This window comes from Marmota marmota, unplaced genomic scaffold, assembly GCF_001458135.2.
Source record: "Marmota marmota marmota unplaced genomic scaffold, marMar, whole genome shotgun sequence".
NCBI classification, from domain to species: domain Eukaryota; kingdom Metazoa; phylum Chordata; class Mammalia; order Rodentia; family Sciuridae; genus Marmota; species Marmota marmota.
In genome coordinates, this window is record NW_026000005.1 from 12,234,386 (window position 1) to 12,246,592 (window position 12,207).

Here is a 12,207-nt window from a genome sequence, read left to right on the forward strand (position 1 = left end):
AGGAGGAGGAGAAGGAGAAGGAGAAGGAGAAGGAGAAGGAGAAGGAGAAGAAGAAGAAGAAGAAGAAGAAGAAGAAGAAGAAGAAGAAGAAGAAAAGAAATGAGGCCATAAGTATTCAAAGTTGAAAATAAACATAAGTAAGGATGTAGTATAGGATTCTAGAAGGAAAATTGGATAGGAAATTGGCAGAACTGGATTATGGTTCTCTTTTTATTACTTGGTTTAATAATCTTAAAAAGTTGTGCAGCCTCTTGGTGTCTCATTTCTTCAGCTATAATGTCAGGACCACACAACTGCTCATTCATTCGTTCATTCATTCATTCAAGAAACATTGATCAGTCCTACTGGTTGGGAACCATTGCTTTGGGGAGGGGGTAAGATGATAGGAGACTTTAAATTTCTTCACAAAGCTTGTGTGTGTGTGTGTGTGTGCATGTGCACATGAAAGTATGTGTGTTATGCATTGCTAGAGACTGAACCCAGGGTTGCCTTGCACATGCTAGGTAAGCAGTGAAAGCTACGTTTCTAGATCTTCTACTTACACACTTCTGTATAATTTGCTTTTGAAAATATAGTTTAATTTTATAATTAGCAAAAAATAATGAAGATGTTGTTATGAGCTAAAATGTATGCCTCTACAATTCAGGTGTTGACGCTCTAACCTCCAATGCATCAGAATATGACTGTATTTGGAGAAATGGTCTTTAAAGACATGATTAAGTTAAAATGAGGCTGTTTGGGGTGCATCCTAATCCAATATGACTAGTGGATATCCTTGTAAGAAGAGGAAGTTTGTACATACCAAGGGACAAAGGACACAGAACACAGAGGAAAGGCTACACAAGGACACAGTGAGAAGATAGTCATCAGCAAGCAAAGGAGAAAGGCGTAAGAAACCAAGTGTACGGACACCTTAGATTTCTAACCTCTAAATCAGTGAGAAAATAAATTTCCATTGTTTAAGCCACCCACCTTTAGTATTTTGTTTTGGTGGCCCTAGCAAACTAATAAAGATATTTTCATATTGGAAAGAGATAATACTTTTAATGAGTTCATGGTACTTATTCTTGGCATGCTCATATTCAAGCAGAAGGAGAGAAATATGAACTTTTGCAGTATGATGAATGCTATACCGGGACCAAGTACACCATGGATATCTAGTGGTGGAGGGACCTATCCAACTATGGACAGGGAGATGCTGTGTCAGATGAAGAGAGTTTAAGAAACTTACTCTGAGGGTGGGAAGCCACCTTTAATGTTGAAGGAGGAGTAGGTATAGTAACAGTTTTATCTACTGGCCCCTCTGCTGACCCTTTGTGTTTGGTTGTCAAATGAAGTGTTGGCTCCCAGTTAAGGATTTTAAGAATGGTTACCTTCTGGATATACTAATGTAATTTCCATTTTACTTAAAAAAATAAAAAAACATTCTACTTTACTTAAAAAAATCATCATCCCCACCTCATTAAATATATTTTAATATAAAAATAGGAATATTATTTCATAATAAAGGACGGTTCTCCAAATGGAATGCATTCAGCTTTAATTTCCCTGTATTATCCTTGGCTTGTGTACTGCACATGCATAATTGGACAGCCCTAAGAATTTCAAGTCAACTAAGAACACAATATTTGTTTGTTTGTTTGAATAGGGTGAATACTTCTACTTCTCCTCCAAAATGGATACCTTCTTTTTTCCATAGAAATAGAGATAAAATGAGATACATGACCACTCAGCTAGAAATGATATCTTTAACACCTTTCACAGCTGGATATGACTGTGGGGTGTAAGTTGGAGTAATGTATAACGTGACATAGTGTGTACTTTCTGGGTCATCTCTGCCTTGTAATGGAAGTCATTTGAGTTGGAGTTCCTCCGTTTTCTTTTCTATGGGTTGGAACATTGAGTGTGGATACAACCCAACTTTGACTATGAGGTCATTTTAGGGAACAATGAAGTAGAAAATGGAGAGAATCTGAGTCCTTGAGTGTCTGCATGAGACCCATGCTTTTTACCTTGAGACTATACCATGAAGAAGAAATGAACTTCCATTTTTTTTAAGCCTCTGCATGCATATAGATGTATATTTGGGGGGTTTTCTTTCTTTCAGCAGCAAGCCTACTAGACGATTCAGTTATGACTTTCACAATAATATTTGCCTTCCAACTTCCCCTTCAAAAGTTCCATGCCACTCCTATTTGTCCCACCCACAAGAGATAGCTAAACAACTGAGTCACTAGAGAAAGACATTTAGGTAATATTTCCCTATGTCAATGTGGAATTCCCCTAAATAGAGAAGGATGGTTACCTTCTTACTGCTCTTGCATAGTTTCTCACACTAGTCTCTGTCTGTTCCCTTTGCCCTACTGAGATGGTTAACCATTCCCATGGGGTTTCACTACCCACCCAATGGACACAGCTCACCATCAGGACTTTCTACCTGCATCTCACTTCCTTTTCTCCCTTCTGAGTACAGCCTCTTTTACTTTCCTGTCAACTAGATGGTACATATCCCCTTTCAAATCATACAGAAACTTTTAACAAACACTTATTGAACATGTGCTTTATAAGGTATAAAATGACAACTTTTCATTTTAGTTGGAAGAAATAGACAAAAAGGCAGTGTGTACATTAATTAAAGTGAAAATTCCTCTCCCGTGCAGTGGCACATGCCTGTAATCCCGGTGAGTCTGGAGATTGAGGAAGGGATCACAAGTTCGAAGTCAGCCTGGGAAACTTATGGAGACCCTGCCTCAAAAATAAAATAAAAAGGACTGGAGATGTAGCTCAATCATAAAGCAACTCTGGGTTCAGTCCCCAGTACCAAAACAAAAACAAAAATTCCTATAAATGGAATAAGTATAGTGTATTATATTGGGATAAGTATAGTGCATTATGGGAATAGTTAAGCGAGGCAAAGCATCCACTGTACAGTAGGGAGTAGGATTAACAGTGTCAAGTGAAATAAAGACTTTTAAAAAAAGGTGAAATAAATATAGGCATTAATAGCAAAAAGCCATATACCTATTAATTAATAGGACAATTTTAAAACTTCAAATCATGTAAAATGTGCAAAACAGAAACAGTTTTTTTCTGTCCCACATCTTAGTTCTAATCTCCATAGTAATTCATTAATATTTGGTATGTGTTGTTGCATTTATATAGTATAGAAATGGGGGGTAGGGTTGTGGCTCAGTGGTAGAGTGTTTGTCTGGCATGCCTGATGTCCTGGGTTCAACCCCCAGCACAGTAAAGAAAGAAAAAAAAAAGAAATCTAATTGTAGTGTATATATATATATAGTGCAGTGTGTGTGTGTGTAGTGCTGAGGATCAAGATCAAACCCAGGGCCTCACATGTGTTAGGCTAGCACTCTACCACTGAGCTGTACCCCCAGTCTTGCAACTTCCTTTTTTTTTGTTTCTCCTACATGTTCTTGTTTTCTTATCAGGACATGTATATTTACTTCATTTAGAAAATAGGCCTTGATTACCCTACTAATGATACACTAACTTGTTTAATAAACCTCTCCCTTTTGACATTTATAATTTAAAACGTTTTTTCTTCTATATTCATATTTCAAGAGAATCCATTAGCCTTATGGTAAATATTAAGAGAAAAGGACTACAGTATAACTCTTCTGTAACTACTAAGGATGTGTGAGGAATAAAATATCACACATTTTTGGATATGTGAGTATAAGAAGGTACCTTCTTTTCTTTCAGGAGAACTTACATGAGGAAACATTCCAGCAAAATCAAAATCAAAGCAAAACTTTGACCTCAAGGGGATTTAAAGGATGTAAAAACATGAGTGAGTAATCAAGCCAGTAAAATTCGAAAGACTAGAACAGGGGATCATAGCATGTTTCTGAAAGGGGAACTTGAACATTATTGAGAAATCAGTATGTCCCAAGTAATTTTTAGGCTTTTTCCAATTCTAAACAAACCATGCAAGGATTTTAAATCATGATAGCATTTTTTAAAAAATAAAGTAAGCAACAATGGTTAAAGAATGCTTGAAAAATGGAACTGGAAGTTGGTATTTGCTTATTAGATGCTAGAGAATTAGGTAATAGTTAAAGCATGTTAAATACTGAGACTAGCCAGAGAAAATAGTGACCAAGAAGAGAGCAATAACCTGGAACTTAAGTTTATAAAATAGAAAAGTATAATAGGAGAATACCTTTCAAATGGATGTAGTGGCTCATGCCTGTCATTCCAGCAACTTGGAAGCTGAGGCAGAAGAATCTCAAGCTTGAGGTCAGCCTCAGGAACTTAGTGGGACCATCAGCAACCTAGCAAGACCCCCCCAGCAATTTAGTGAGAACCTGTGTTTTAGTCAGCATTTTTTTACTGCTGTAAACATAAGACATGACAAAAACAATTTTGAAGAGAAAAAATTTATTTTGTGGCTCACAGTTTCAGAGGTCTCAGTGCATAGACAGCTGGCTCCATTTCTCAGAGCCTGTGGAAAGGTATAACATCATGGTGAAAGGGTGTGGTGGAGGAAGGCAGCTCAATGTGGGGGAGGGAAGGAGAGGGGGAGGGAGGGAGAGAGAGAGAGAGAGACTGACTACTCTGTTCAACAAGGACAAAATATAAACCCCAAGATAACACCCAATGACCAACCTCCTCCATCTATACCCTACCTGCCGATAGTTACCACCTAGTTAATTTTTATCAGGGGGTTACTGCACTGATTAAATTAAGATTCTCTTAACCCAATATTTTCACCTCAAAACTTTCTTGCATTGTCTCATGAGCTTTTTTTTTTTTTTTTTTTTTTTTGGTGTAGGGATTTAATTCAAGGGCACTCAACCACTGAGTCACATCCCCAGCCTATTTTGTATTTTAGTTGTTTAGAGTCTCGCCATTGCTGAGGCTGGCTTTGAACTCAGTCCTCCTGCGCCAGCCTCCCAAGCCACCGGGATATACATGGGCTTTTGATGGATGCTTGATATCTAAATAATAACACCCTGTCTCAAACTAAAATATAAAAAAGGGGGGGGATATTGTTCAGTGGTAAAGTGCCCCTGTGTTCAGTCTCCAGTACAAAAAAATTATACATACACATACACACACACACTCACATACACACAAACACACCCACCCACACAGAAATGAATTGCAAATGTAAGGGTAAGGAATTGTTTCTAAGTAATGCTAGTAAAATTAACTTTTTGATGAAAATTATATCAGATTATTGCATCACAGCATACATATAAATAAATTAAAGAATTAAAAATTCAACTATAACAAATGGGAAATGGGACAGAAGAACATTTATATCATCCCTTAAGAGGAAGGACTACCTCATCAAAAAGCAACAGAAAATACCATAGGAAAAGAAAACATATTTGACCATATAAAAATATAGAGTTCTGGACTTAAAGTACAGATAAAAGGAAAGGGCAAATCACAAACTAGGAAAGACTTATACAACAGACGTCACACAAAAAAGCATGTTACTATCATTTGTCAAAACTGCAATACTGGTTACATCCAATTCCCAGCCTGTCAGTCTTAAACCTTCACAGATGCAAGTGTCTGATGAAAAATACCATGTGCAGTGGTCTAACTTTAAATTGGCTGTTAATTGCCTTCAAGTGAGACTTCAGTCTGCTTCTAAAATTGTAATGTATTTGCCTGGTTCATTCAGTCTCCCACATTCCCCAATCACTATTTCATACCCTCTCCTCACACTGCAAACTTCCAGCACCTCCTTCCCATCTTCACTCTAAATTGATGGGTTTGCTTGTTTGACACAGAACTTCCACACACACCTTTTACTGTATCAGCCCACCTTCCTCCAGTTCCAGAAGATCTGTCTCTGCTCCCAGGCAACCCCTCCCCAAAGGCTCTAGTTCCCATGCCCTCTCACCTACTCAAAGACAAGGATGTGTCTCCAGCAATCTGACCCTCCCCCCTCAACTGGATTATGCCCTACTGCTTACAGTCATAATATCACATATTTTTTTTTCACATTCTTAAAAAAAAATCCCTTTTGTCTTACTTCCCACCAAGTTGTTCCTCCATATCTGCTCTCCTCTGCAGCAGGCTTCATGGAAGAACTGACATATACCTCCTTGACATTTCTAATTCCTGCACTTTTGTTCTCTCTTAAACTCAATCCATTCAGACTTTTGCCCTCCCCCAACTTCATGGCAACTGCTCTTGTCAAGGTCACCATAACCTTCAGTTTTGATATCTAAAATGGTGCTCCTTGTCTTTCTACAGCCCCCCAAGTTGTTCCACTTGCAGCCTTCTCCATGTCAGTTAATGACACCATCTTTCTAGTTATTTAGACCCAAAATCTGGAAGTCATATTTGACTCATTTTCTCATACTGTGCTTTCAGTAACACAGTGATTCCATCTTCCACAGAGATCCAGATGCTGATCATCTTGTCCCATGGTCACTGCTACCACCCTTGTACTCCACATCTCAAATGGATCAATATGAAATCTCCTGATTTTCCTCTTTTTTACCCTTGCTATTTTTGTTCTTCAGCCAACAGTCAGAATGACTCCTAAGTCAGGTTAGCATGTCAGATCAGTGCTCAAAACACTCCAATAGATTCCTGTTGCAGAATAAAAATGTCCTCATATATGATACACCCCCTCTTCCTCCTCAACTTCTAAACTCTCTCCTTGTTCTCTCTTCTAGCCACAGCAGTCTTCTTTCTGTTCCTGCAAAAAAACCAGATGTGGTCACACCTTTTCAATGGCTCTCTGTCTGGACTGTCTAAACTCAGACGTCCACCTGGGTTTCTTGCTCCCTCTTTTGTATCTTCACCCAAGTATCCCCTTCTCTGACCACTCTTTGCATCTCTACCTGCAATATCTCTTTCCCCTCCCTTGCTTAATTTTCACCTTAGTACTCATCATGCTCTCTCATACTATATAATTTATTTATTTTATTGTCTTTCTGCCCCCTTAGAATGAAAGCTCCATGATGTCAGGGATTTTTGTATGACTTTTTACAGATGCAGTCTCAGTGCTGGCACATTATTGATTGTTTAATAAAAAATTGTTGGATAAATTAATGAATTAAGTTTAATGCCTATATAAAGACCAAATGGAAGTGTAAGTCTCTTCTAAATTCCCAAGATGTAATTTGATAATATATATCAGAAGTCTTAAATACTCAATTATTTCACTCCTAGAAATTCATCAGTACAGGTTTTCCCTAGTTAGTATAAGGGAAACATTGTTCCAGAGTATTAAGAAGTATGTGGGGAAGAAAGAGAAAGAAAATTCTGAGAAAACAAATTGCTTTACCTGCTGTAGTTCTCAGAGTTAGTTACATTATAAATTACCTAGGGAACTTTAAAATATGTTAATGCCTGTGTCCCACCTTGAGGGATTCTGATTTAATTGGTTGAACTGGTTGTCTCTCTTTTTGTGATATTAGCGGCCTTTGGTGATTATGACTGAGATCCATTAGTTCATTAGGAGACGAAGGTGGTAATCCTGTTATCTCCCAGTTTGTGTTCTTTAATACACAAAATGAAGGATTCAAGTAAGTACTTTATCTGGAAGCATCCTTCCACCTGGGACACACTTTGCTCATATAAGAAATGCTCTTAATTAGGGGTTTGTGTGGAAACATGTATTGTTTCTTCCTGGTGATTTACGTGTGTGTGTGTGTGTGTGTGTGTGTGTGAGAGAGAGAGAGAGAGAGAGAGAGAGAGAGAGAGAGAGAGCGCTTGCTAATGCTCCAAAATAAGAGAGCATCTATTTTTACTATAGAGAAACTATGATAGTAAGTCAGAATTCTGTATAGTCCTCAAGTCCACTCTAACATGTGTCAGGCATGATGATAGGGTCTCTCACATACTTTTTGTAAGGCCTGTTAAAGAGTAGGGCTCTGAGACCATGAAAGCTAGATTTATACACTGTTTTCTTCATTCATATCTGTTCATTCCCAGTGTTCTGGGAACATCAGCACCATACAGTATTCTTAGAATTCTGCAGGACTTTTTATTCTGCAAAAACCTTTACTGCTCAGTTTGTATATGTGATATGTTGGATTTTCTACAATATCCATTAAAGTATGAGGACCATGATATCTGAACCAATTAAATAAATCTTCCACCAGTAAAAAAATATTTTGCCCTGTTAGTTCTGATGGAAATATTTTTATTTTTCATAAATGATAAATTTGAGCAACTTTTTAGAAGTATGGTACACTTGAAGAAGCTTTTGAGAATGTAGAAGCCTCTGTCATTAAAAAGATAATCAGTTGATTTGAATTAATCTGTTTAGGGATTAAGAGAAACTACAAAGTTATTTCTCACAAGTAGATTCCACTGCCTCCACATAGTCAGACACCGGGGATCACATGTTACTGAATTTGTCACGGTGATTTACAAAACCTTTGAGAAATTAAATTACCCATTTAGATAATCGAAGAAGGGACATGTTAGGACAAATAACTTGTTTTTAGAAAAAGTTATATGTACCAGTTAATTTAAAATCATACCTCCATAACTCACTATAAAATCAGAACAATCATTTTACATATTAAGTAACATATTAAGTGGTAAGTGCTTATAAGTATAATAGGCCTGGCACAGAGCAGATGCTCAGGGTGTGTCAGCATTGATCATTCTGATTTGTGTAGCTACTACTGCATTTATAACTAAACATTATTTCTGAGCCTTTTGGTTAAATCTTTTAAAGAAAATTAAGACTTTTTTTTTTTTACCTTGCCAATTATGTTACAAAGTGGATTATTTATGTAACATGAGAACACTGTGGTTCTTCTAAATTTTTTTTATTCTTAGTTTCACCACACTAACCATCTATTATCAAACAGTCCTTGTTGAGCTGTTTTTTTTGATGTTGTAATAGTTCTAGTTCTTTTTTTGTTGGTAATGGTGGTGGTGGTGGTTATTTTATTTTTTTGCTTTTTTATTTTATTTTATTTTTTTTAGTACTGGGGATTGAACCCAGGGTGCTTTACCACTAAGCTACATACCCAGTTCTTTTTTTGGAACAGAGTCTTGCTAAGTTGTTAAGGCTGGCTGGCTTTGAACTTCCAATCCTCCTGCCTGCAGCCTCCTGAATCCCTTGGGATTACAGGCATGCACTACCACGCCCATTTCTTGTAATTGTTTTACATAAATGGATAGTGCCACGTAGGAATGATTTTAATAATTCCAGAAACTAAAGCCTGTAAGTGAGTATAGGTAGTGGGTGCTGGACACAATTTACATGAAACCTTTATCAATGAGGACTTTTATCAATGAGATATTGAAAACCTTTTAATACAGAATTCTAGTGGATGCTTTTCTGTATCATACTGAGTCTCCCTAAGCAATCCCTTCATGAAAATTTATGGTGTTGAGTTTCTGGGCACGAAGTAGAAGAGGCCATCATTTTAGAATAAGTTTATATTTGGCTGTGAAAAACAAAGAAGGTCCAAAGAACACACAAGCTTTAGAAGGCAGAAGACCAGAAGACTGTGAAGTAATAGTGTGAATATCCTAAAAAATCAGCAATATAATAATTATTACCTAACTGGGTGCACTGAGTGGCAGATCTCCTTGTTTATGTAATTGAACGTTAATATTGGGAAAGGTTGTTTGCCTAGTGATTGTTCTTCACATCCCCTTTCTCTTTTCACTAACCATCACCTTTGGGGAGTGATTTGGGAGTAGTTGAAACCAACTAGCCTAACTTAAAAAATTCCAATACTGCCTGCACTATCTTGTTTCTCAAAGCTGTCTTTAGTTTTGGTTAATGAAAAAGCATATGGTTGCCATTTCCTTTCTGAGAACTGCTGAGTTACTAGGGAAGGAAGTAGGAGATGTTCAGCTGAGCTGTATAGTGGGGGAGGGAGATTTGGGAAGGGCTGGGCCAGCAAAAGCAGAGCACTAGCTTCTGCTTTTGCTGGGCTTGGTTTCCTAAGTGTCTGCTTCCTCTTTATAAAATGTCAACATAATTAGTCTGAGCAACCCTACATAATCTCCTCTTTCTGGGGGTAAATAACTGAGAATTTCAGGAGTGGCTAACTTTCTTTGCCAAATACTTGGCCACAAATCTACTTAACATTCTTAATTGGTTTCCTGTTTGTATCTTTTTAAGAACTCAGCAAACTTTTTTTTTAAAGTTCTGATTTAAATATTGCTCATATGAGAGTGTTTTGCCTGCATTAAAAATAAGCTTTGAGGAATGTCTGATTGAAGTGTCTGTCAGATAACCATGGTGAACAGGAAGTTCTTTTCTGGATTTGGAGTCTGGGGGAGACCTAAGGTTGGACCTTAGTTCTGCCATTAACTGGCATGTTTTCATTTGATGTAGAAATCATGCTCATCATATTATTTTACACCATTTTCCAATATTACATCATTGTCTTTGGCACTCTGAGCCCTTTTGTCTGTGAACTGGAAGCTTCTGCTTCTTTAGAAAAAAATCTTGACTCTCTTACTAATGTTGTGATTATTTTTGAAACTTTTTTTAGGGTAATAATATAGCTATTCTTGCAGATAATCAGAAAGGAGAAAAAACTTGAATGTTTCTTACATACAAATTCTTTGACATGCCTCCCAACATTTCTGTTGATGATCAGTTAACTAGATGCTTATTTTTTTTTAAGAATTAATTTTTAGTTGTCCTTTTGCTACCACCTTATTTCTTCCATCGTTTTAAATAATCCCACCACTGAACTTTAAATATAAAAATATTTCTTAGCGGGAGACCTCTGGAGTAAAGATTGCCTACATTCAGAACCCAGTTTGATCATTCTCCAGCTATGTGGTTTCTGGTGAGTTTTCTCATCCTTAAAATGGGGATTAAAATTAGCACTCCCTATAAAGGACCCATGAAAAGATCAGTGTTAAGCGATTACTCTTTCCTTTAATAATAGAAAATTGGCTACTAGAAAATATTGAGTATCCATCAACCATTTGCTAGACACGAGTTAAATGTTTTCTGATCCTATTTCATCCTCTATGAGGTAGGGATCCCAGGTCTGTTTTTCTGATGATTAAATTATGGACCAAAGGTCACACAATTGGTAAACAGTTCAAGGCCAGGTTTGTTTCTAAAGCACATTTTTTTCTTTCTTCAGGTTATGTTTCAGGGTTTCCCGACGCTGATATATGATTACTTTTGATTGTATAAAAACAAGTGTAAATTAAAAGAAAAGTCAAATGACGAAGGAAACCTGTCTGCAAAGATATTTAACTGCTTGTCTATCTTCTTTGTTTTGTAGAGTGAAAAGTGAAAGACCAGGTAGGATGGTCTGTGTTGAAGACCTGCCTGTTGAGCTGCCTGTATGATCTTCATCAAGCAACCCTCATCTTTCTGGATCCCAGTTTAAATATGCTTAAAATGGTGAAGCTGAGCTGATCTCCAAATTCCCTTCTGGTCCGAAAACTCCAATGTTACAACCATGGAACCATTCACCATCCCAGCCCGTTTTTCCTTGATCCTGAACACAGCTAACCATGCCAGAGCCCTGTTCTAATTCAATTGCATACTTTTGCACCCGCTGAATCCTAAACTCAATCGTTCCCGTGACCACAGGACCAAAGGGCATGGGTTGGGGACCGAACGCTGAGTGGCAAGGAGAGAAAGGGAAGAAGACCCTGACGTTGGCCAGCTTGTAGTAAAAGCCTGCAGCAGGAAAGTTAAGCAGGGAAGAATTGACGTTGCGCAGCGACGGAGGGCGGGGGCGAAAGCGGATTGGCAGGCTGGGGGGCGGGGCCAGCACTGACAGCCCCGGGGGAGGAGCTAAGGAAGCTGCGTGGGCGTCGTTGGTTCTTTTCCATCCCTTGGTTTCCCCGACCCTGCGCCACGCGGGCGTGGTGGTGGGCGTGCCGACGCCGTTTGACGTCACAAGGGGCGTGGCTGCCTGGTAGTCTACCGGCGCGCGGGCGCGTTCGGCAGTCGCAGTTTGGGACGCGGTGTGTGCGGTTGCAGTTTTCTTTCCCGTTTTGCTGTCACAGCAGATCCCTTCTCCGAGTCCAGGATAGACTGGGCGCGCGCCCGCGTGTGTGTGTGAGCGGGACTCAGGACAGAGGTGTCCCCTCACTGTCTTTTTTTTTTTTTCTTCCTTTTATCCAAAGAAGGCAGTTCTTACCTTTGCTTCCCGGTCGCCCATTTGGGAGCCCGGCTGGCGTGCGGAGTGGTTCGGGTTTTCTTTTTTTCTTTTTTTAATTTTGAACTTGTGAGCGCTCCCCCTCCCCTTCCCTTTCCCTTCC

At 38.5% G+C, this 12,207-nt stretch overlaps 1 long non-coding RNA gene across 1 annotated transcript in view; it reads left to right on the forward strand.

The window, feature by feature from the left end:
- Window positions 1-11,500, forward strand: part of LOC125618160 — a 42,811-nt gene extending 31,311 nt beyond the window's left edge. Inside the window, exons 2-4 of the long non-coding RNA XR_007349407.1 lie at window positions 3,721-3,808; window positions 7,410-7,517; window positions 11,217-11,500. This is a non-coding gene — a long non-coding RNA (uncharacterized LOC125618160). The remainder of the gene's footprint in view (window positions 1-3,720; window positions 3,809-7,409; window positions 7,518-11,216) is intronic.
- The last annotated feature ends 707 nt before the right edge of the window (window positions 11,501-12,207 follow it).